The sequence below is a fragment of the Anabrus simplex genome, chromosome 7 (genome assembly GCF_040414725.1).
Source record: "Anabrus simplex isolate iqAnaSimp1 chromosome 7, ASM4041472v1, whole genome shotgun sequence".
In the NCBI taxonomy this organism is placed as follows: domain Eukaryota; kingdom Metazoa; phylum Arthropoda; class Insecta; order Orthoptera; family Tettigoniidae; genus Anabrus; species Anabrus simplex.
In genome coordinates this window covers 238068306-238091777 of record NC_090271.1, presented here as the reverse complement: position 1 = coordinate 238091777, position 23472 = coordinate 238068306, and the positions used below count along the sequence as shown (strand labels likewise).

Genomic DNA, 23472 nt, shown 5'->3' with positions numbered 1-23472 from the left:
CACTGAAGCCAGCAGCGCAATGGGCTTGAAGCTTAATGCAAAGAAAACCAAGTGGATGGTTATAAGTAGGAAAGAAGATGCCATTCGAGGTAATCTCACAACAGCAAAGGAACAGATCGCGAGACTGGCAACATTTAAATACCTGGGATGTCACATCAGTGATGACTGGGACCTTACTCACGAGATCCGATGCAGAATTGAGCAGGCCAGAACTTCTTTTCATAGACTTAGAAAACTTTTGACAAGCCGTGACCTTTCAATTTCACTACGGAAACGACTACTCCGGTGCTACATTTCAGCATTCTGTTATACGGCGTTGAGGCATGGACACTAACTGAGACCATGTGCAAGCAGTTGCAAGCATTTGAAATGTGGACGTACCGAAGGATGCTGAAGATACCTTGGACAGCTAAAATGACCAATATAGACGTTTTGCACCGTATGAACAAAGAACCAGAAATTCTCACTACCATCAAGAGAAGAAAGCTAGAATACTTTGGTCATATGATGCGGAACTATAAATACCACATTCTGCACGTAATACTCCAAGGGAAAATTAATGGAAAACGTGGTCCTGGGAAAAGTAGGACATCATGATTCGGCAACTTGAGCCAGTGGTTTGGGGTGACAATACTTACTCTGTTCAGAACAGCTATGAACAAACAACAGATCATGCTACTGATTGCCAACGTTCTGCGAGGACATGGCACATGAAGAAGAAGAAGTTTAGATCCGTAGCTGTGAGCCGCAATGTGTATAGCTTCATTTTATAGACCTTGTCATATTAAAGCTTGAAGTGCACTGCATATACATCGTTATACAGTGAAACCTGTTCAAGATATAAGTAGTCGGGTTCCAACATTTCTTCCGATTTGGACAGGTTTTCGTATTATTCAGGTAAATCAGATGCAGTATTTAATGTGGCATTGTTGGTTATACACTGGTATTATCTGAAAAGTCTTAAAAGTGAAAGGCATGCTTTACACATTGTGAAAACTTTCACACTAGGCAATTGTACTTACGTTACAAAGATCCCCCAGTGTCTTATCCATCAGTGAATCTTGATGTAATTCCAGTTCATGGCACAAATTTTGTAAACACTATAATTAAAATTGGACATGTTTCCGTATTATTCAGGTAAATCAAATGCAGTATTTAATGTGACATTGTTGGTTATACACTGTTATTATCTGAAAAGTCTTAAAAGTGAAAGGTTTGCTATACATATTGTGAACACTTTCACACTAGGCAACTGTACTTACGTTACAAAGAGCCTCCAGTGTCTTATCCATCAGTGAATCTTGATGTAATTCCAATTCACGGCAAAAATTTTGTAAACACTTAAAATAAAATTAAATTAAAAATGAACACTCTAAGGCTACACACGAATTTATTTCTTGCTGCTGGGGCTCCAAACGTCAGTTATATTCACCTGCGTGGTGTTGCGCTGGATTGAAATTTTCTCGACGGATTCTTTAACTGGGCATAAATATTCGTATATTTAAGGCAAACTCCGTTTGTTGCGAATTTTTGTAGACCCCTTACATGCGCGAGAGCTTCACTAAAGTTAGAGATTTCTGGAGAGTCGTCATCAACTTCTGTCTCCTCTTCTTCGTTATTTTCACCATCATTTTGTCCCGTTTTTTCCTCGATTTCTGTCGAAAAATCAGCGGTTTGATTTGGAAACACATCACAATTGTCATTGATGTAGTGCGCAGCATCCATATAAAAGTTTCCAGATGAACACATGGATGATATGGCCTGAACATTGTCTTCCACTTCGTCAAAGAGTTCGTTATCTCCAGTGCTGAGAAGAAAATTAGCCTTGCTGAAGCATTTTGTGACAGTATCTTGCTTCAGTTTTTGTACTGCCATGCGGACCAGTCCACAGCATCCAGCACAGAAATAGATTTTGCAGTGTCACTGGCATTAGCTGCCCCCTCCATCTTCGCAGCTACTGCCTGCAGAACTAATCTCCTGCAGATAACATCTTTGTCCATGGGCTGAGTGATATTTGTAGTGTTCGGCGGAAACCATGCTAGTGTTACGTTGGACAATTTAATGTGCGGATGGCATGTAGTATTGTCAAGGAATAGCAACACATTACGATTTTCTCTCTTCATTTTGGCATTGAAACTAGTGAGCCATTCCTCCATCAGTGCAGCAGTCATCCACGCCTTTTTGTTTGCTCTCCATATGACTGCAGGATTACGCGGATCTAGATGTATGAAACACCCTGGCCTATCTGATTTTCCTATCACCAAATATTTTTATAGTTGTCTCTCCATATTCCCGCAAAGAAAAACAGTCAACAGTTCTTTAGACATTATGGCGCCTACATATTTTCCCCGTACAACGAGAGCGACTTTGAAGGAAGTGCTCTATAGAACAAACCGGTTTCGTCTCTGTTGTGGACGTCGTTTGGAAGAAACCCGTCCAATAATGTTGTTAGTGTTTCCTCCCACTCACTAACAACAGTAAGGTTAACATCATTTGCTTCCCCACACACCTGATTCCAAACGATATTATGCCTATCTCTAAAGCTTTTGAGCCAATAATTCGAAGCCTTATTAAATTTTTTGGCAAGTTCAATAGCTTTCCCTTGAAGAATAGGTTCAGAAATAAGCATTTTCTTTTAACGAACATTAACGAACCACTCCCATAGCAACTCATTAATTTCTTTATACCCTTTTGGTTTCTGTTTCCTTTTCATGTCACCATTATTACTGGGAACTTTTCCACCGTCCCCCATGACTCATGGGACCATGTGACAACCAACCAACCAACCCTTTCGGGTCACGAACACATGGGACCATGCTCCACGGAAGTCGATAGTCAAGGGACCTATTCGGCCTGTGCCGATTTCCCCTCATTGGGATTGTATCGTTAATCCACTCACATGAGAAGTTATCGGCCATACAGCACAGCCAGGTCAAAGCTACTCTCCCGTTCCTGAAACACGGACTCCTCAGGGTCGAAGACCGTTCGCGGCATGTAGAGGCTATCAAACTTAAACTAACTTAAAGGCCTACAATGAACGGAAGAGGTTTTAGGATGCTTGTTTTTCGGTAGAGATAGGCACAAATAAGTTTTTCCCAATTTACTAAGGCGCTCGTTGAAATCTATACAAACACTATGACATTCTTGGTAAACTAATATAAATTGACAAATTGAATACAATTACTTAGCAACGGTAAAATCCGTGCTACCATCCATCAGCTAACCTCATCCACATTCCATTAGAATATCTATGTGGATGATCACAGTTCCTAATAATATTTCAGATGAAAAAAACTTCCATCCGAACCAACACATCCCGAGGGATGACCATACTCGTAGACGTACTACGTTTCTACCTCTGGTTTTTGTTGTCTATCACCCGTTGAACATTAAAACTGTTGAGTGTTACACAAAAACAAAAATAACAAATATTACCTATTTACAGTTACAATTACGAACCATTTTCCTCCAAATGCCAGTATCCCCTGGGACCAAATCCCACATCACTAAGTTAAAATTTACTTACACCACCCCAGAGTGGTCGTTTATCTTACATCTACTGCCACCAAATATCTATACATGAATAAAAGTATCCTGGAGAAATAATCATATGCTTTACTTAAACCATGGAAAAGAAAAATAAGGTTACGCGTCTCCACGAATTAGAAGAAAAATGAAATAAAAATCGAACGAACACAGGCTTGACAACGAACTCGTCACTTACAACAACTATCAGTGAAATTTCACGAAGTCTAAATTCGTGCAGAACAGTACTTAACACAAAACAAGACTACACCCTGAAAAGAAACATATATTATACACCAACACAAAATATAAATGGCTGTATTTCATCTCGTAGAATCCGCTACTTGTGCGAGCAGCCGTCCTGTCTATGTGCAATCGAGGTTCGAACTGGGGACTATGTTCGTCTCCAACAAAGATCCTGCAATCAAACCCTAATTTACCCTAATTATGTGAACACTGTCATACAACGGAAACATCTACATTGCTTCGTGGTTCATGGCTTGCGGCATATGTGGTAATCACAGAACTCTACTGTCATTGTTTCTCAAAGGAAAGGCAGACTGTTAGCACGACCAACTCCTTCGCTTGTGCAGGGACCTACCCTCACAAGTCGCTCCCTTCCTCGCTCGTAAATTACGGTGGTCATTCTTTCCACTGTCTGGAGGCTGAAGACACCAACCAACCTGCTTACACTAGGACATTGTGTCTATACAATTTAATTCATTAGAAACTGGCGCAATCTATTCATTGCTCAAGCCAGCCCATACACTTTCAATACACGAGAATTATTTCTCAAATTAAGCCATTAACTCTCATCAAATTCTCTCATATCTCTGGAGGTCTGGGGTTCAACTCGTATCTTCTCTCCCTCCTAATATTCACCACACGTCAGCCACTGACCACAGCAATGTTCCCAGTTCTCTGCCTTCTGAGGCGAGATTGTGTACCTGTCATACGCTACCCTGTTGCTCGAGATATATCGGTATAAAATCACCGATCAAATTACTTTAAAATAATAATAATAATAATAATAATATAATAATAATATTCAGATATGATCAAACTCAACTAATAAATCTCTACTTTATTAGTCTAACTAATGTGTAGGTGGGGGGGAGGTTCGAACCTCCGCACATACCTTCTCGAACATCTTCAGTTGTAGAAAAACTTATACACTAGCATGCAAAACAAACTACTGCCTCTACTTTTATGAATTTAGTGCTGTCACTATTCCACATTAATTTCTGTATAGGCACATGTTAATTATCCTGTCACCTGCTAATCCCTACTCGTCTGATGCAGTCACGCAGATGGGATCTACGACATTAACCTGCTCAATTTTCTACTTATTTCCCCCCTCAAATCTTTCTCAGCACTCATAACAAAAATATATAGTATAGCATGCACATGCAGGCTCTAAAAGGGGTCCCAAACTCTATACATCTTTCCTGGTTCACTCCCTTCCCATATCTACTTAAATACATCAAATTGAACAAGGGGTCTTCCGACCACTCCGGGTTACTTAACCTATCAATTTACATCATCATTAACCCTATCTTTACATTAACTCTATTTACAAGGGGTTGGAAGAAAAATAGCTCGGTACTCAACAGTTTTGGTGTTTTCTGGCCCCGTCCGGAGTTCCGAGGGCCTGCCATCGGTGCTCACTCCATGTCGTTGGCTCGTGCAGTCCTGAGTTCTAGGAGTTCGATGACATTGCTGGCGTAATCCATCTTCCTGGTAAACAGATCACTGAAATTATATTTTCACAATCTTGCACTCTTGTTGATCACTCGACACCATCAAACTTCCCCTCTATCGTTCTATGACCGATGCAAGTTACGTGATGCTAATTATTATGAATACTCAGCTAGTCTATTTCATTTAAATTAGGCGAGTTGAACATTCATGATCTCCTCATTCCCAAGTCTATCGCCTCCTACTTCCGTGATATAAATCAACCGTCCGTCTCCTAATTTTCTGTCTAGATCGTTCAGATCCTGCACTTATCACTCCCCGTTACTTAGTGTGATAATTTGATCCTGAAATCCTGTTCACAATTTTACATGGATTTATTTTTATAGTATTTCTTCACACGACGACTGCTTTTCTTTTGAAGCAGAGTTTCCCAAATCCCAGAATTATACTCCTCGAAAAATGAGCTCCCTCACTGCTACAGACATCAACCTCGCGATGAGCGTTCTCCGTCCGGAGTTTGATCCCCACGGCGTACTCAACTTTACACAGTCACAACCTACGACACAATTAAAAGTATTTAGTCTACTTCGCGATCGGATGTCGCACAAATATCTTTGTCATACAGTTACATTTCCTACCATCACTGCACATTTGAAAACATCTTTAGAACTTCACTCCCGTTTTTTGTGTCAGTTATTCAGACAAAGAAGAGGTCGTTACCGCTCGTGAACCGACCTGGTTCCACCTCTGAAGCTCGTTCTAGACTGATGACTCCCCCAAGGAAGTGCAACAACTTATAGCAAAGCCGGGAATAGGGGTGGCTAGCGGGCCTTGCCCCCTCCTTTATTTTGACTTCTCCTGGATAAAACAGCCTGTTGAAATCAGCAATACGCTAGATTGTGCGACTAGGTTACGCACAAGTGCGCTATGCCATGCGGAGTTGATTATGTTCGGTGGATCTGCAGTAATTAATTAATAAGATCGGAGGGGAAATGGTGAATCCCCAAAGACATCTGGCTTCACCCGCCGCGTCAGTACGCCAAGTTCGTTACGTAAGCTGTTCTTAAGTGCCTTTACCTTGGAGAATCTCTTCTACTATAACTCCTAATTTTAAATTTTTGCCAATATTCTTTCTACCGCTCTGACGGATGCATTTTTGTTAACCAAGCCTTATTTAAGCCGAAAATACATTAAAATTGGCCCGAACGCTTTGGCATCGCTGTACGCTGGCATTTGTTTTCAATATGGAGTCGCTAAAATAGTGTTCTTCTGCTACTTCTCCTATGACGTGTGCCTAGTTCGGGGGTTCTTTAAGCCACCCAGGGGGTGTGTAAGGCGCCGCTCTGGCGGGCGTCCTATTGCACAATCTGATGCTTCTCCCAACATCCACACAAAGAAAGCTTGCTGCCTGCTTCCTTACCAAGCATATCATTTGAAATAAATATTAATTGTGCCGATACGGTCACATCAACGAACATTAACGAACCACTCCCTTAGCAACTCATTAATTTCTTCATACCCTTTTAGTTTCTGTTTCCTTTTCATGTCACCATTATTACTCCCCCAGCCACTCACTCATTATGCGATCTTTGTTTTTCAAAGTGCCATACACCTGCGTTTCACCGCAATGAAACTGTAACATTATATCCCACACACTTCTTTGTTCTTTTTCTTTCATTTCTATCACTTTGACTTTGTCGCCTAATGAGAGCACCACATTTTTACGAGATATTTTGCACAAGAATAACCGTATTCACTCAACCACTTAAAAGGACTGGAAAGTCAGACTGCTCCCCAGAAAACAGTGCAATAAAACGGTTGTTCTTGTCGCGATTGTCGCCCTCGAACAAAGGAAGGTTGTGTTTATTTCCGTGGCCTATTGTTACGAGTTGTTTGAAACTGCACAGTTTTAACACAAAATTTACTTCAGCATAGCCCAGTAAAAATGTGAATTCCGTTTTGAAAACTCATAAACAATCTCCGTTTCCGCGTTGAGCAGTTGCCGTTTTATTCAGAAAAATAACATGTAATACATACAGTTTTCGTTTGGATCAAGAAAATATTCCGTCATAGACAGGATTCCGTATTATCCAGTGTCCGATTTGGACAGGTTTTACTGTAATTTTATTTGTATGGGCATCCGTTCAGGAAAATCACTAGAAATGTAAAATTTTAAGTCATTAAGAGAGCCCGGATAGACCGCTGGTGGCCGTGTTTATTAAGGCGTTACGTCCATATGGTTTGACACTGTGGCTAGCTTGTTCGAGTCCAGTGGGTCGAAAATATTTTCACCTCCAGAATGTTGGCCGGCAAGGTAGGAGAGGTGGCGGCATACAATTTCTAATCACTAGAGTGCGTGCTGAAAGCCTTGATTAAATTTCAAACCTATCCACAGTGTTCATATTAGGCAATGCTATTGATGGTGATTCGCCCGTCGGATGGAGGCGTTAAGCCTTGAGCAGACCCCTTGGTGATGTTCGATGAGTAGACTATGTGCAACGTCTCCCTCCCTCATATCGTGCATCACGTAATTCATTTCATCTCATTAACTCCTCTGATGAGATTGACGTCAGGAAGGGCATCCGGTCGTGAAATCCCGCTACGGAGATTGACAACATTTCATATCCGACCATGTAGGCCAGGGATGGACATACACAGAGCTCGAATGTTCGAGCAGTAACATGTTAGAATGATAAAGGGAAACGGAAAATGTAAAACGATAGAAAAATGTAACTTCTGATGTTTAGTTACATATCTCAGAAACTAAAACAGGTATTTCCTTAATCCTATTTTGGTATAATCAGAATACATTCATAATTATTTGCGTAGAATATGAAGTTTCTATGTTTAATATTCTGTGTCAGAAAGAACATTAAAACATAATTATTTTTAAAAATGTCGAATATTCCCTCAACTGATGTACCTTTTCCTAAGTAAATACTCAAACCAGACCCAAGAAATTTTGCATGCATAATATGCATAATTTTTGAACCTTGAGCTGCCGAAGTAAAATAATTGTCCTGTTGTTTACAGGAGATGAGAATTATTTTTTGTCCTAGTTGAAAAATGAAATTTTCTGTAAAATTTCCAGTGGTCTTCAAGCTGGCCTCCATGAACTAATCAGGATATCTGATTAAATTTACTTCCACAAGTGTCTAAGAGAGCACAAAGTTTCAAATACATTGATGCGATGGTTTCTGAGAAAAATGTACACAGAGTTTCAAAAAATATGACGGGAAATCCGAAAAGAATGTTTGACTGGTAGCAGGCATTTAATGATATTCAGCGTGCAGATTTATGTTTAAACCTATTTTTATTTCCTCAGATATAACTTCACCACAATAATTGACACATCAAATTCTTCAGGAAAGATTCGAGATTTTTTAAGTTCAAAAACAAAACTGGCATTTTTGAGCCTATCACCCTTCGCGGCTACTTTAATTTGTCTAGTAGGAAGTGCTGTCCAGCGCGCTCTTTCGTAAATTAGCGAGAGTAATGTAACTTGTGGCGGGATCCAGCTAATTTCACAGCAGAGTACACTTGATACTCGCTTCAGTAAGATTACATACTTACCTCTAAATGCCGAAACACCCGCGCACTATATACATTTCTTGTCCTAACAGAATATAAAATTTGTATCTCATAGAATGTACTTAATTACTATTTTTGGTTAAATTAATATAACGGGATTGTTTAACAGTCTATATTTAGACATTCCGCCGAGCTCCTTTTTTTCCTAAAGTTAAATACTGAGCTTCGTAAAGTTATGTATATCCATTTAATTATGATATAAGGAGCCAAAAGTACAAATGGAAGCAAAAACATTAAGCAAACATTCAGATTTGTGTGACTGTTGACCACATTCGTTGGCCAACTGTCGACCTTTCTACGCCTAATTCCAGATACGAATGAAGTATGGGCCTATATATATATTACATTCTGCTTTATATTGCACCGACATAGATAGGTTTTATGGCGACGATGGGATACGACAGGGCTGGGAGTGGGAAGGAAGCGACCGTGGCCATATTTAAAGTACTGGCCCAGCATTTGCCTGGTGTGTAAACAGAAAGCCATCTTCAGGGCTGGCGACAGTGTGGTTGAAACCTACTATTTCCCGAAAGCAAACTGATATCTACGTGATTCAAACCCCACAGCCACTTTCTGGGTGAACGAAATATACATAGCAGTGTTCAATATAGTTTCGAGTGAAAATCATCTGCCCTTAGGTGAGATCTAGGGAGAGATCTGACCATTCAAAGAATGGTAAGAGAAAGAGGAAGAGAAAGGCATTGAGCGAGTTGGCCGTGCGGTTACGGGCGCGCAGCTGTGAGCTTGCATTCGGGAGGTAGTGGGTTCGAGCCGCACTGTCGGCAACCCTGAAGATGGATTTCCATGTTTCCAATTTTCACACCAGGCATGTGTTGGGGCTGTACCTTAATAAAAGCCACGGTTGTTTCCTACCCACTCCTAATCTTTTCGTCTCCCATAGTCGCCATGACACCTATCTGTGTCGGTGCGACGTAAAGACCACTAAGGGAATGAAATATAAACTAATAAAGTCGACGGAAAAGAGACCAAGAATTGAACAGGTGAGGTCAGATTTGAAAGATAAAGTGGGGTTGGAAATTGAGGTAATTTCTTGTTACTTCCCTCACTGAACGAAATGCATTTTTACATATCAAACCGTCTACCCGACTGAAATGTACGCATCAGATACTGAATCTGGAATGCATACACACCGCTGTGCAAAACTTAAGGACGAAAGTAACTTTAGCATGTTGTGTCGCTGCGAAGTAACATATCTCGATGAAACTTGAACCATGCATAGGAAGAATTGCTACAGTATGGTACGATACGGAACTGAAAGGAATATGCGGTAAGACGAACAAAAATGACACTTTTATATACAGACAATAAATTACGCGTAAGTCACTGCGACTCATGATGGTCCCGTGGACATGACAAACGAAGAAACATGGTCCTTAAAAGGGTGCGTGATAACAACGCGCAGCGATGCATGCTGTGCAATGTGTTTCCACGCTGGCCACAAGACTGGTAAGGAGTTCTTGTTGTAGGGCGTTGGATTCCTCCACCAGCGCGGCTGACAACTGCTGGATGGTCGTTGGTGCACGAGGATGTGCTGAAATACTCTGCCCAACACGTGTTCGATGGGATTTAAGTCGGGGGAACGGGAAGGCCAGTCCATTCGCCGAATATCATTTCGTTCCAGGAGCTCCTTCACCTACGCTGTTCGATGCGGTCGTGCATTGTCATCCATAAAAATGAAGTCAGGGACTAATGCACCCCTGAAAAGACGCACATGGGGAATGAGTACACTGCCACAATAACGTTGACCGGCGAGTGTACCCCGCTCAAAGATTTTTATGTCGGTACGCTCAGGCAACATTATACCTCCCTACACCGTAACATTTGGACCACCAAAATGATCATGTTCGACAATGTTCCTGGGTGCAGTGTGTGTTCCCACCTCTCGCCAGATGAGAGTATGTCTAGAATCACTACTCAGACTGAATCTGCTCTCATCTGAGAAGAGCGCGCGACCCAACTCCTCGTCGGTCCAGACCTGATACTCTTGGCACTATCGCAAACGGCGCCGCCGATGTGCGGGTGTGAACGGAACACAGTGTAATGGTCGTCGGTCAAACAGACCACGTGCCACTGCGGAGCGTGAGATTGGGTGCATTGCAGTCCTATTAAATGTGTTGCAATTGCACCCGCTGTTTGACGCGAGTCTCTTCTTGCCCGTTGCACTATGCAGCGGTTGTCTGCTGCTGTAGTTGACCGTGGTCAATACCCTCCTCTCCTTTGGGCAGCAGTGGCTGTTGTTTGGAATGCACGTGAAACAATGCTGTGAGCGATACCAAACTCCTGGGCTACACTCGTCACACTTCATCCTTCTTCCAGTTTCCCGATGAATCTTCCCCGTGTGAAGTCATCCGAATGTTGTCTCCAGGCCATGTTGTAATGAATAACACCACCACAGCGCACCGTAACAGCTCGCTGATTGACTCACATTGTCTTGTCCCGTTCCTTCAATGGCCTCGTTTTGTGTAGCCAGACCCATTTGGCGCCATAGTTGCGCTGACCTTACACCAGATTTTCTTTTTCCGCAAGTGTGGGAGACCTCTGGAAACATGTTACCGCGCTTCCCTTCATTTCCATCGAGTAGTTGATAAATATGTTATGTTGCTTTATCTATCTCTTATTTAAGTTTTGCGCACCGGTGTGTTTTACATGAAACCGTAACCTTTAAACTTTATGTCGGTAGATGCAGAGTGGGTTTCGGCCCATGGGTTTCGTCCCTTAAGTGGCCACGGCTGGTGCGTGGTCCAACAGCTCTGTACTCTGACTGGCCAATCGAGCAGAGGAAAGATGGCCACGGCTCTACCGTAGCTCCACGCCGCTGCATTCGGGAGACTGGACAGGGCTGGACCTTATGGCTGACCCCAACCGTCGGCTGTCCTGAGAATGGTTTTCCGTGGTTTTCCATTCTCCTGCACTAAGGCGAATGCCGGGACAGTTCGTAGTATAGATCACGGCCGCCCACCCCGCTCACCTTCACCGCATATCTCCTTCACCGTAACAAATCTCCCGACCTGAGAGACGTCCTAACCGTCTAAGAGGCCCGCCTCCCCCTTCAGGGGAGGAATGAAAACGTTTAGTAGTAGTAGCGTAGTTTAAACTTTATGAGGTAAGTTCGGAATGGAATAGGTGGAAACGAATTATATTACGTTAAATTTCTGCATGTCTTTCTTCTTACATTAATATACAAGCTTATTCACCTAAGATGTTACACGAATATAACGTCTAAACCATTAGCGATATCGGTATTCTCTTTTCATATTCGTAAATGATACCCATGGGCTTGTAAAATAATGTGCTAGGTATATTCATGGGGTGATTAATAACCGAGAAATTGATACTAACTCCACATTTTTCAATACAACGGCACGAATACATACAGCTGGCCTAAAAGTTGAACTGCATACAAGTTGAAATATGTAAGTATTTTCAAAATCGGACAGTTACTTTTTGATATATCAATATAAACCTCATCTGGGCTTTTGCGTGCCACATCAGACGGCATGAAGTCTGCCAAGGACGTATTGGCACGCAAGCTGTTTCCTGGAATTGATTTCAGCCACAGAACGGGTACCAGGCATGTACTGAACGAGTACACTATGGAACAAATAATGTGATGTACCGTAACATACCCTGGGTGTGCAACATTACTGTATGACTGGCGAACACACTAGTAGGGAGGGAGGTTAAATATTTTTGGTTTTGTTTTGAAATCCATGTGTAAAGGGTTGCGCTCAGTTCGGCGTCTTTCCCACGGATGGGAATGGGAAGGATTTGGAAATCACAATTACACAGACCGGACGTTGTTATGTTCCCGTACCCACGCCCTTAGGATCATTTCCAATGAAGTCTACTTCGGACATTATTCATTTGCTTTTCTAGAAGGAGCTCTTAAGGTGTGCTGTGTTATGTTTATTTTTCAATTCATACAATAGTATGTACTGTACAATCAAACCAGTGAAAATTACAGCTTTAGTTATGTTCCTTTGAAGTCAATGTAATTATTTTATTCCTTTTAAAAAACATCAACCCTCCCTGTCCTGTCGTGAGTTCGCCTGTCATACACACTTTGCAAACCATATGTATAATATGCTTACATGCCTAGTACCCATCCTATAGCTGGAATCACACCCAGGAAACTGCTTGCGCATCAATATGTCCTTGCCCGACTGCACGCCGTCTGATGCGGCATGCAAAACCGCGCGTGCTGTTCTTATTGATATCTCAAAATGTAACTGCCCAATATTGAAAATACTTACATATGTGATCTTGTACGCTGTAGAACGTTTAGGCCAGCTGTATGAATTTGTGCCATTCCATTTAAAAATGAGAAGTTGGCATCAATATCTCGGTTATTATTCACCTCATGAGAATACCTAGCACATTGTTTTAAAAGCCTCTGGGTATACCGATATCGCTAATGGTTTAGACGTTATTTCCGTGTAACATCTTAGTGAATAACCCTGTATATACTCTTATTAGCGACGAAGGAGCGCCTGTACAAATAATGTTGATGACCTAGTACTTATGAATACTGTATTATGATAATTGTGATTTTTTCTGCACTTCTGGTCAAGCACCTTCCTAGAATCATTGGCCAAAAACATTCCCTGAATGATCTTCACAGCATATCCGAGGATCTTGGAAGTTTGTTGCTCCACTGTTCCTCCTAAGCCTATTTGTACACTAAGCTTGTTTATTAGTGAATGAATGCTCCCTAATGGACTCACCTCCAACAGCACATTTGCTCAATGTGTAAGCCTACTTGTTTCAATTTCCGTACTAACTGCAGTGCAATTTGTCTTTTCAGGTGAGTGCTGGCTTCATCATGTTCTCCTTCGGAGGGTTACAAATTCAAGGTATGTCAGGACTGAGCTTATATTAAAGCTTCCTTTATCTAGATGTGGTCAAATTTCCTGGAGCATAACGTAGATCCCTCCTCATTTCGATACTGATAAAACGTCACACAGCGTCTACTTCGCGTGTTCAGCATTAGCTTCTAGTATATAGCCCCGTCTACAGGAAAACGATGGAAAGTCTACTTTTACGTGTTGTAGAAAGCATCGCGTCCACCTCTGTGGTGTAGTGGTTAGTGTATTAGCTGCCACTCCCGGAGGCCCGGGTTCGATTCACGGCTCTGCCACGAAATTCGAAAAGTGGTACGAGGGCTGTAACGGGGTCCACTCAGCCTCGGGCGGTAAACTGAGTACAGGTGGCTTCGATTCCTACCTCAGCCATCCTGGAAATAGTTTTCGGTGGTTTCCCACTTCTCCGGGATGGCACCTATCTTAACGCCACGGTCGCTTCCTTCCCTCTTCCTTGTCTATCCCTTCCAATCTTCCCATCCCCCCGCAAGGCCCGTCTTCAGCATAGCAGGTGAGGCCGCCTGGGCGAGGTACTGGTCATCCTCTCCAGTTGTATCCCCCAACCGATAGTCTGAAGCTCCAGGACACTGCCCTCGAGGCGGTAGAGGTGGGATCCCTCGCTGAGTCCGAGGGAAAAGCCGACCCTGGAGGGTAAACCGAAAAGGAGAAGAAGAAAAAGAAGAAGCATCGCCTCTGAATAGGAAATTGTCTGTAAATAGCAACCTGCACCTTTCACTTTTTCTGACAGAAATCGGTGTTACTGTTACTATTTTAATATTCCACTTAAAATACGTATTTAGTATTTCATAATTTTAAATGAATTTCAATGTATTTTGCAAATGGTATGTGTAATTTTTATCGGTCTTCGGTGACACTATAGCACATTTGAAAGGTTTTAAAAGAGGTAATTTTGTATGAAAATTAATTTATTGAAGCATGATATAGCCATTTGAATAAATAACAGCATTTATATTGTTAAAACAATCCTGAAATACGCACGGGGTCACTGAAGCATAACACCTAATTTTGTATTAACTAATTATTACGAGCCGGCCCGCGGTGTAGGGGTAGAGTGCCTGCCTCTTAGCCGGAGTCCCCGGGCTCGATTCCCGGCCAGGTCAGGGATTTTTACCTGCATCTGAGGGCTGGTTCGAGGTTGACTCAGCTTACGTGATTACAATTGAGGAGCTGTCTGACGATAAAAGAGCGTAAACTGTAATTATTATTGTTGCGGGGATTTCGTGGAACGCAGAGATGTAAGAAGGTGCGTGCATGAATGGGTGGACCCATAAAAGCAAGTTGCTTTACGTCACACCGACACAGGTAGGTCTTCTAGGACTGTTTAGGAAGCGGCCGTAGCCTTAATTAAAGTACAGCCCCAGCATTAGCCTGGTGTGAAAATGGGAAACCACGGAAACCATCTTCAGGGCTGCCGCCAGTGGGGTTCGAACCCACTACCTCCCGAATACTGGATACTGGCCGCACTTAAGCGACTGCAGCTACCGAGCTCGGTGACTTAGGGCCGGTATTATAATGAGGGTTTAAACTGAAGATTGAGTTAAACTGTAACTTGAGTTTAAATCGATGTTGAGTCTTATAATGGCCGCCCTAAGTTAAACTGAAGTGAAGAAGGAAATATACGATCTTGGTAGCAGTGACTTGCGAGAAAAGATGACTATCGATAATGTTTTGTTTTCTTCTTGTACGTAAAATGGCAGATAAAAGCAATACACGTTGTCCTAATTTTGGTTGTCAGGAAATAGAATTGCTTGTGCAATTAATACATGAAGATGTATGCAGTTCATGAAACAGTGGCCTTATGAATTCCTCAGAAATCTCCCATTTTAATAAACATTCTACGGCAGGCATAAAACCGCATTGCTGTTAGTAGCTGACTGAAGGGTTCTACAGCATGATTTCTGAAATAGAAGAGAGTCACTTTATTTTCTAAAATTTACACTTTTGACATTCAAACATTTCAAAAAGTCATTATTACATTCTTACCTTTTCATTGCATGTTTTATTCTAGCACCAATTTACTGAAATAGGTTTATGACAGTATGTTTTGTAAGCCTAAACCTATTCAAAAACTATTTTTTCATTCCATATATGAAAGTGACGTCCCTTTGCTCGGAAAAGTCGTAGTTCCCATGGTCGTTCAATAATTTGAACCACTTCTTCATCATCACTTAGTATTTCTTCAAACACCTCAAAAATATCTTCGAGATCCATTCGTTTTGCCATGTTGTAAGGTTATGTATTCTTAAACTTCAGTTTAAACGGTAGATGGGTGGCAGTAAAATTAATCTCTAGTTAAACTTAAGATTAAGTTTTATAATACACGACTAACAGATAAACCGAAGTTTAAACTGAATCAACAGTTTAAACCTTTATTATAGGCTAATACCGGCCCTTAGAAAAAATCGAAGCATAATTTTAAACTCTAAAATTTAAAATTTTATTTCTTTCCTTTTTTTCTTGTTTCTTTTCAGATTTTAAACCTTGTTAAACACTAACACATATAGTTGAAAAGACATAAGGGGAACTCTACAGCTTTAGAAACAATAAATATTTGAAATCAGGTACGATAGAGAGATGAGTTAGGTTGCTCAAACGTTCCACTGTTACCAAAAGCACTATTGCTCCAATCAATTACAAGTAAGGAGAAGGGGCTCCAAAATTTACAACCTCCACATAATTATGTAAGAGACTACTCTCCAAACTTATTACAATCAAGCCTCTCCAAGGCACATTTTACATTTTAACACTGGATTAATCCAACAGTTTCCACTGTCTGACCCGCTCGACAGTTTAAGTTACATTTAAATTGGAAGTTAAACTTTACTCCGTGTCTGTGGTGTAGTGGTTAGCGTGATTAGCTGCCAACCCGCACCCCCCGGAGGTCCGGGTTCGATTCTCGGCTCTGCCACTAAATTTGGAAAGTGGTACGAGGGCTGAAACGGGGTCCACTCAGCCTCCGGAGGTAAACTGAGTAGAGGGGGGTTCGATGGCTCCCGTGGTTTCCCATTTTTACACCAGGCAAATACTGGTGCTGTACCTTAACTGAGGCTAATGTCGCTTCCTTTCAACACCTAGCCCTTTCCTATCCCATCGTCGCGATAAGACCTATCTGTGTCGGTGCGACGTAAATTAAATTGTAAAATAAAGTATGTCATAATTGTTTCGAGGTCAAAATATGTAGGCCTATGCAATAAGGATGTTTTGACGTGAATATGTTTTATGGCTGGAGATAATCGGAATATTTGTGTAAAGTGACGCGACCAAGTATGTGAGGAAAGGGACGTCACATTAGTCGTTACCGTAGTTCATGGTCCCCAAAGACGCTTCGGCTACAAGTTTAAGTTCCTTTGATGTGGAGTAGCAGTTCTCCTGGATATAACATTGAGTTTCATTTACTGAAAGACATTTTCGTGATCTTTAGCTTTTCGCAAAAGAAAACGTTTCTTTTTTTCCTGTAGGAGAGTTATCCAGTTAAGCGGTATCTATTTAAATGTCAACGGACGTATTATTTTCATCTTTACTTATGATGCGAACTGACCTTTCTTTTATTAGATCCCTAGGTTACTGTTTTCCCTATACTAAAGAGACATCTGTAAACACAACACACTGAACCAGGTCTAATTACATCACGAGAGCCGTTTGCCATGACTTCCATACTAATCGCAACCCCCCCCCCCACCATTGTGGTCAGAGTCTTCGACAAGCCTACTCTCACTTTCTACTGCGGGAGGTCTAAGCAAACTCTGAGAACACACGTTTTAAAATGGAACATTTTATCAAGATTTGTCGACTGCACTAAATGTTTAAAGTAAATATCATTAACTGTTTCAAATGAATCCATCTTCATATATCTGTAATAACACACTCGAGGTCCCTTCAGTCACATATCTCTTCATTTCGTTCATCTCCCAAGATAACGCCATTTATTCTAATGTTGGAGTAGTTCGGAGATACAGCAAGCTACCAAGCTTGTAAATTCATTTACAATGGATATTGTAATCGTAGCCAAGCAATCTGCAGTGTCAAGTGCAATTCGAACTACAGGAACACAGTCAATGGCTAGGTGGCATCAGAAGATTTCCCTCGGTGAAACAGAGATACAGGGCGTGATTTACGATCCTAAATACGCAGTTTTGTTCCTAGTCCGAGTACCCGATTTTTGAAGCGCAAACAAAGAAATTAGACAAGAATAATTTCATCATCTTTGTCTTGTTAAATATCTGTGGTTCGCATTCTACGTCCCTTCACTTTTGTTATTTCTTCTCGGTGTTTTCCAAATTCGTATGTTCCTCATCGCCCGATGTTTCATTCCAGGCTTGTGTCAATGTCATACACCTGTCAATGTAATATGTTACGTACACATGTTATGTGAACCTCTTAGACTGTTTCTAATGGTTCGGGCAGCTTCCGCTTCGAACGCTAGCGATGTGCCACGTCTGGGGAGCCATCTGGTGGCGAATGAACGTCCCAGAGCACAGTTCTCTGCGAAACGTAAAGAATTTCACCTTATTTCCTTGACACGGCATAAGCCCAAAAGCCTATACAGTAACATGTCTATAAGCACGGGCCGTGAAAGCATCAATGGCAAGATATTTTATTATTTATTTAATCTCTTTACCCTCCAGGTTTGGTTTCTCCCCCGGACTCAGAGAAGCATCCGACCTCTACCACCACAAGGGTAGTGTCCTGGAGCGTGAAGCGTTTGGTGGGGAATATAACTGGGGAGGAGGACCAGTACCTCGCTCAGACTGTCTCACCTGCATGCTGAACATTGGCTTTCTGGGGGATGGGACGATTCGAAGGGACCGACAATGAAGACGGAAGGAAGCGGTCGTGGCCTTAAGTCAGATACCATCTCGGCATTTGCCTGGAGGAGAAGTGAGAAAGAACGGAAAACCACTTCGAGGATGCTTAAGGGTGGCAATCGAACTCCCTTTACTCAGTTGACCTCCCGAGGATGAGTTGACTCGTTCCTAGAACCAGTTTCCAAATTTCGTGGCAGAACCGGGAATCGGATCCGGGCCTCCGGGGATGGCAATCAACCACACTAACCACTACACAAAGAATTGTCCAACATAGGTCGTTATAGGTTATCTCGTATCTATTATCACAACAAAAAAGTGTCCGCTTGGTTAGCGTAACGGTTAGCTCTATTAGCTGCCCGGGTTCGATTCGCGTTACTGCCAGACATTTACGAACGGCAGGAGAGGTGGTATTTTGTTAAAAAGGCACATAGAGCTCATTTATTCATTCCATTTGTGGCTCAACAGAGGTGCACCCTTTCGGGATAAGGACAGGAGTTTACTTGCAACAACAACTAGTCGTCTTCTAAACAGTTTTACGTTTGGAAAGTAGGCCTTTTCTGGACGCCGTGAAATTAAGTTATTTTACCGGCCATGTGCGATAAAGGAACCTCCCTGCCTATACAATCCTTCTACTTCACCAAGTTATGATTTTATTTTATTTTCAAATAGAAGAAAATAGAAGTAAAATGTAACATATTACAATCTGCCAAAATTGTTATTGTTAAAACACAAAGGTTTATATTTCAGCAACTTAATTCTGTTTTGTACATAACTTTATCCAGTTAATTAAAAGAAGCGTATGTACTGAAGAAGAACTGAACAGTTCGATGTAATACATCATAATATTTCTGTTCTCGTAGACTTACTAAAGAAACGTAAAAGAAGAAATCCCAACCGTTCTAATATGTTATACACAACCTTACTTGTATATCTTATGGCTCGGCGTCATCAAAAAATTTGTGTAACTTGACGCGAAAAAAGTGTCACTGAAGTGTAACCTTAGCAACCGTGCAGGCAGTGATGTAAGGTATGGATGGATTGATGGATGGCCTGTCAATGTTACCTTGCAGCCGTGCAGGCAGTGATGTAATGTATGGATGGATGAATTGATGGATGGCCTGTCAATATTACCTAGCAGCCGTGCTGGTAGTGATGTAAGGTATGGATTGATGGAATGCCTGTCAATATTACCTAGCAACCGTGCAGGCAGTGATGTAAGGTATGGATTGATGGATGGCCTGTCAATATTACCTAGCAGCCGTGCTGCCAGTGATGTAAGGTATGGATTGATGGATGGCCTGTCAGTATTACCTAGCAACCGTGCAGGCAGTGATGTAAGGTATGGATTGATGGATGGCCTGTTAACGTTACCTAGCAACCATGCAGGCTACGTCTTATGGCTGGTTGTCATCTGAAATTAGCAGCCGTTAATGGATAGCCATGACCGGGAGGCATATTTATGATTATGTGATTTTTGCAAAGGTAAGAGTGTTTTCTTTATTTAGTATCTCTCTTTCGGTAAATGAATACATTACTTATCGGAATAGGTGCGAAATCACGTACGCAACTTGAGTGACGTGAACTTTAGAGCATTCTTGTAATTTAAGCATTCGGTTACGCCTTGTGCTTAAATTTTTCTACTCGTGCAGAAATAGATGAATTCATGCACAAGTTGCGTAAATAATTATTATGAAGAGGAGTATATTATATAAATTGTTGTGTAACCGATCGAGTTAGCCGTGCTGTTAGGGGCGCGCAGCTACGAGCTGGCAGCCGGGAGATAGTGGGTTCGAATCCCACTGTCGGCAGCCCTGAAGATGGTTTTCCATGGTTTCCCATTTTCACACATGGCAAATGTACCTTAATTAAGGCCACGGCCGCTTCGTTCCCATTCCTAGGTCTTTCCTGTCCCATCGTCGCCATAAGACCTATCTGTGTCTGTGCGACGTAAAGCAAAGAGCACAAGAAAAAATGTTCAGGGAATAACCTGAGACGTTATACAAAACAAGGGAGATGGAGTCACGAAATATAAAAATGTCGAAAACAGTTAAAAAACAAACCCGTAAGGAAACACCCCAGCCAAGCTACATACTGGGGCGACACATGGTCAACGTATCATATTTTCAGACTATTTGGTGACTGTTTCCGCTAGCTCTCATACCAACAACACCACCATTCGTCTCACGAGCCTGAGTAAACCGCGTTTCAGCCCTCAGATCATAGTTACACAATATTCCTGGATTGGTCGGGAACCGAACCCGGGGCCTCCCTGTGATAGGCAGACTCACTGAATAAACACTACAGACCACGTGAACAAGATAATTATTTTGACAAATTGTTGTGAAAATTATGCCTATTTTCGCATTGCTCATTGAAATTACCCACTCAGGGTATTCTGCAGGGCTAGATCCGTTTGTGATGCTGCACTTAGGCAACTTGTATGCAGTATTTGATGAAGAAGCTTCATCTCTCCAAATTTTTTCACAAAATGCTGCGTATGATACCTTATCACTGCTGATTGAAGTCCAGCTACTTGGCTGAATGCTCAGAGTACTGGACTTCAGTTCCGAGGTCACCGAGTTCAATTCCCAGTCGGGTTGGGTATTTTAACTACGTGCAATTTATACCTCTGTTTGAAGGGTTGGGTGTTTTCATTCATCTAAGACAACACACCACACACAAAACAGCCAAACAAACATAAAGCAGTAAATAATTCCCGCTATGTTTGGTAAGCGTCAAGAAGGGCATCTGACCGTAAAACTGAGTCAAATCCCCATCGAGTATCGACCTGAAAAGATATTATTGCCGTTTAGATAACATTTTTGTTTCAGGGAGTTTCTTTCTTCCTTTCTTAATCTGTTTACCCTCCAGGGTTGGTTTTCCCTCGGACTAAGCGAAGGACCCCACCTGTACCACCTCAAGGGCAGTGTCCTGGAGCGTGAGACTTAGGGTCGGGGATACAACTGAGAAGGAGGATCAGTACCTCACTGAGGCGTTCTCACCTGCTATGTTGTACAGGGGCCTTGTGGGGGGATGGGAAGATCGGAAAAGGAAGAAGAAAGTAAGCGGCCATGACCTTAAGTTAGGTACTATCCTGGCATTTGCCTGGAGAAAAAGTGCGAAACTACGGAAAATCACATCGAGGATGGCTGAGGTGGATATCGAACCCCCCTCTACTCAGTTGACCTCCCAAGGCTGAGTGAACCCCGTTCCAGCCCTCGTATCACTTTTCAAATTTCTTGGCAGAGCCGAGAATCGAATCCTCGCCTCCGGGGGTGGCAGCTAATCACACTAACCATTACACCACAGAGCAGGACTGCAGGGTGTTACAGATGAATGCTGTACTGCACAACAATTTAAAGACCTGAAACGGTTGCTATTATCATAGATCGACAAATCAAATATGTACTGCAGCTACCAACATAATGAGAATAATAGATAAATATTTTAAATGAAATAGTTCTTAGTCGTCCTACAAGTGGCGCTTTCTATCGATAATTACTTTAATAACATGGCAAATTACCAGATGGAAGCAGGATATTTTGAGTGTTCGCAAATAAACTTTCGGGACAATGGGACATTTTGTATTCACAGTTTTTTCAGTATTTACAGTATAATTTAAGACTTCATGGCGGAGAACCGAAGCATAAGAGTGCGGAGAAACGGAGACAGCGAGTGTAGGGCCCGCAATGGCCAGCGGACGTAATTGTCTCAAAGAAGCGTCATCATTATGCCTATAGAAAGCAAAGAGACGGTTGAGGCGCTAGCCTTCTGACCCCAACTTGGCAGGTTTGATTCTGGCTCAGTCCGGTGGTATTTGAAGGTGCTCAAATACGTCAGCCTCGTGTCACGGCACGTAAAAGAACTCCTGCGGAACTATATGCCGGCGCCTCGGCGTCTCCGAAAACGGTAAAAGTAGTTGGTGGGACGTAAAGCAAATAACATTATTATTGAAACTAAAAAAGCTGAACTTACCTGTTATATACATGCTCAGGATAAATAAATAAATAAATAAATAAATAAATAAATAAATAAATAAATAAATAAGCAAATGAAAATAAAGATCGGATCCACAACATCGTCGTGAACACTATCCATTTGCCAATTACTAAATCTCATTCTTGCAATGAACTCTGAAGGCTGTGTGTTATGAACTAAATGAGAACGGGATAAGATCGTAAATGTAATAATTGTGCTGCATTACGTGCTGATGAATGTGAAATACCAGTTTCCTGACCTACTCTTTGAAGCGACTTCTGTGTGGACTGAATTGCAGTCTTGCCTGCATGTTATATTCTAACCTCTCCTGTGTGAGGGCTGCACTCCTTCCCTGTTTTTTCTTCAGTTACGAAACCAGTACCACGCCACTTGTGAACGAGTTGCTGCACGTATCATTTTGATGGTACTGTAGACCCGGGAAACTCTCTACGGAATTTTCAAAGGCACCTTCTAACTGGTTCCTTCTTCTTGTGCAAATAACGCTCTACCAAAAGTGTACTTAAAAATAGCGATAATAGTTACCTTATAACACGCCTTTAAATTCCAATAGTTTCTAGCGAACTGAGCGAGACAACTATATAAGTATTTGCTGCGTCAGCTGCCAACACTTCTTATCACGCCAAGCTTGACACAAGCGACATGGCACTGGCTTGCGAATTCCCGCGGCTTGTGACCAGAAGTGCGAAGTCTTAAATTATACTCCCAGTAGCTGATAATTTAATCATCGTGTAGCTTCTGCTGCCGTGAAAAGTCAATTACGTCTTGTATCATTTAGACTCCCTGCGGGTCTATTTCGATGTTCTATTTCACTGTTGACAGAGTAAACCGAATCTCTGCTAGCTGAAATATAGATGAGTTTTAATGAGTTTTGTCGGGTGAACATCAAATGTGTCTCTAGAGAACATTTACATGCCGATTTAGCAAGACGTGGAGTGTCCAATGGATATTTCGTT

The 23472-nt window shown here is 41.9% G+C and overlaps 1 protein-coding gene across 2 annotated transcripts in view; it reads left to right on the top strand.

The window, feature by feature from the left end:
• The window catches only part of LOC136877515 (anoctamin-7), an 865825-nt gene that overhangs the window by 325812 nt on the left and 516541 nt on the right, over positions 1–23472 (top strand). The window lies entirely within an intron of this gene.